Raw genomic sequence first — 2,540 nt, 5'->3', positions numbered from 1 at the left:
GGGTATACCAGAGGAAATGCACTTGAAACTAGCATTTCAAAAATATTAAATATAGATATTCTCAAAATTGATTACTCTGGGATTTTTTAAAACTTATCATTTAAGAAAATAAGTATATAAGTTTTCAAAACCACAAATAATTCACTGATGAAAGAAGAATTGAAGCAGATTTTATATGAGATTGCTTAATGAAATGACCATGTTTGGCATGATAAGAAATGAAAATAGCTCTTTAAGGGAATTATCTATCCTTTGACATTTCTCATCGGCTCTAGGTGCTTCTAAGTTTGTCTTGAAAAATCAAATTAACTAATACTTTTTAAAATAGGTCCTGACATATAGTATATGCCCGAAATGTAAGCTATTGCTATTATTATTACCATTATTATTATTATTAATAGCTTCATGGTGAATTAGAGTTGGCAAAAGGTGTGATGCAGAAACAAAATTCAAACCTTAGGTTAAATAAAGCAGATAAGAATCATCCACAAATATTTTTCTCTAATATGCTTTTGTAATTTTATAAAGTAACAGACCAAAATTTTTATTATTGCTGTGCAAAGCACTTCTTTCACATCCTAAATTTTCTAATTTTAAATTTTCCTGCATGTACAAGTGTTGCCTAAAAGGGTTATACTCATATACCTACTTTTGAACTTAGTTATGCTAGAAGAGTATTTAATGTTCAATATTACGCTGGTATTTTTCTTTTCTTTTTTCATGTAGAGGCCCAATTTGTTTTCCAGGCAATACCAAAGGAAACTGGTAAAAACAATCAGTGTAACAAGCCCAGTTTCACTTCCTATATCTTATTTCAGTTCTGTAAATCCTAATCCTGCACATCGGGAGTTATAAATCTGATTCAGGAATTGAAGATTAAATAGCGTCCCAACATTTTCCAGGGTAGAAATGAAGGGAAGGTGATCAAATAGCTGTGGGTGATTTGCCAATGGGCTTCTGCGCAGAAACATTTCACCCAGCTGATAACAGGAAATCAGATTAACCATATGGAATATGTATACTGGGAACAAGATGTTGACATCTAAATTAATGGTTCTTGTTAGGGCTTTGGGGACCCCCAGATTCCTGCTCATTTTGTGAGTGAGACGCAGGCAGGATGAAATGGGAGACAGAGCTGAGTTCCAGTTCAGCTCTTTTCTAAACATGAATCATCAGGCAAGTTTCCTAACTTCTCCCTCTTAGCCTTCATCTCATCTGTAAAGAAATAAAGCTCAGTGTCTGGCATACAGCAGTTGTTTGATATATGACAGTAAATTTAATCTGAGTCACCAAACTGGCTTAAGCATTAAAAAAATAGATATTTACTCCTCAAAATCCTTACGTAAAAGAAATTCAATTGAAAAGTATAAATATTTGTGGGTTTTCTTTTATATTGCAATGGGATATTTCCCAAAATGGAGTAGATCACAACACCCACTCACATGAGTATTTTCTAAATTCTTCCCTAATATATCCCAATAAATATCAAACACTGTAAATACCTTTCTTCATATATATATATATATCCTCTGTTTTACTTGTTTTAAATTCCCCGTCAGACCTTTTGTTTCCTAATGCATGATATTTTTGACTTAAAGGCAGGAAGTACTACAGATCTCATTAGAGATGTCCCTCTTATCCAGATTCCAGTTAAAATTTGCTGACTAAAATTCCTGTAAGAATCAAGTAAGTCTCGGAGGTGAACTCGGCCTCTGAATCCCTCGGGGCTTGTTTGCTGTGCTGATGGACACAACAGCAGCACTTGCTGGTTAGGGAAGCATTTCTGCAGTGCTAGTCTGCAGCGGAGGATGGGAACCAGGAAACGAGTCTGTAGCCAGGCTGAGCTGCTGTCCACTCCTAGTACCCCTTTCTTCTATGTAGCTGGTGAAGAGAATAAAAAGCAACTTGTGCTCTGTCCCTTGGCTTCAAGAAAGCCAGAAAACAAGTAAAAAATGGAAAAGTCAAGGCAACACAACCCACAAACAGGATTTGCAAAAAAACACACTGAACTGAAACCATTGCATAATCATCCTGATTTGATCATCATGTATTGTACACGGGTGTTGATAATCAATTCTGTACCCCACAGATATGTACAATCAATTATTTCAGTTGGAAAAAAAAACAACCCGAAAATATTCCTACTCTGATACAGAAGAAAACTTTAAAAAGTTCATGGAGGGCCGGTCCAGTGGTGTACTGCTACAGTGCGCCGCTTGGGAAGCGCGGTGGTGCTCCCGCCGAGGGTTCGGATCCCACATACAGACTGGCCGCTCACTGGCTGAGCGAGGTGTGGGAGCAACACCGAGGGTTGCGATCCCTTGCCGGTCCCGGTCCGGTACGGGCGCGACACTGAGGGTTGCGATCCGTTGCCGGTCACGAAAAAAGACAAAAAGGAAAAAATAAAAATAAAAAAAATAAAAAATAAATAAAAAGTTCATGGAAAGATTCATATTATTGTCCAGTTCTCTTTTTCCATGAACTTTTTGAAGGGCCCTCATATGTTTCTCTCATCCATGCAGGTGTGCACAAAATAACCC

The 2,540-nt window shown here is 37.2% G+C and overlaps 1 protein-coding gene across 1 annotated transcript in view; it reads right to left on the bottom strand.

Moving 5' to 3' along the window:
- Nucleotides 1-2,540, bottom strand: part of MRC1 (mannose receptor, C type 1) — a 43,554-nt gene that overhangs the window by 24,773 nt on the left and 16,241 nt on the right. The gene's annotated exons all lie outside the window — the stretch shown is intronic.

The sequence above is a fragment of the Galeopterus variegatus genome, unplaced genomic scaffold (assembly GCF_000696425.1).
Source record: "Galeopterus variegatus unplaced genomic scaffold, G_variegatus-3.0.2 Scaffold3260, whole genome shotgun sequence".
NCBI classification, from domain to species: Eukaryota; Metazoa; Chordata; class Mammalia; order Dermoptera; family Cynocephalidae; genus Galeopterus; species Galeopterus variegatus.
The sequence above is the reverse complement of the archived record's forward strand: the minus strand, read 5'-3'. Positions and strand labels throughout refer to the sequence as shown.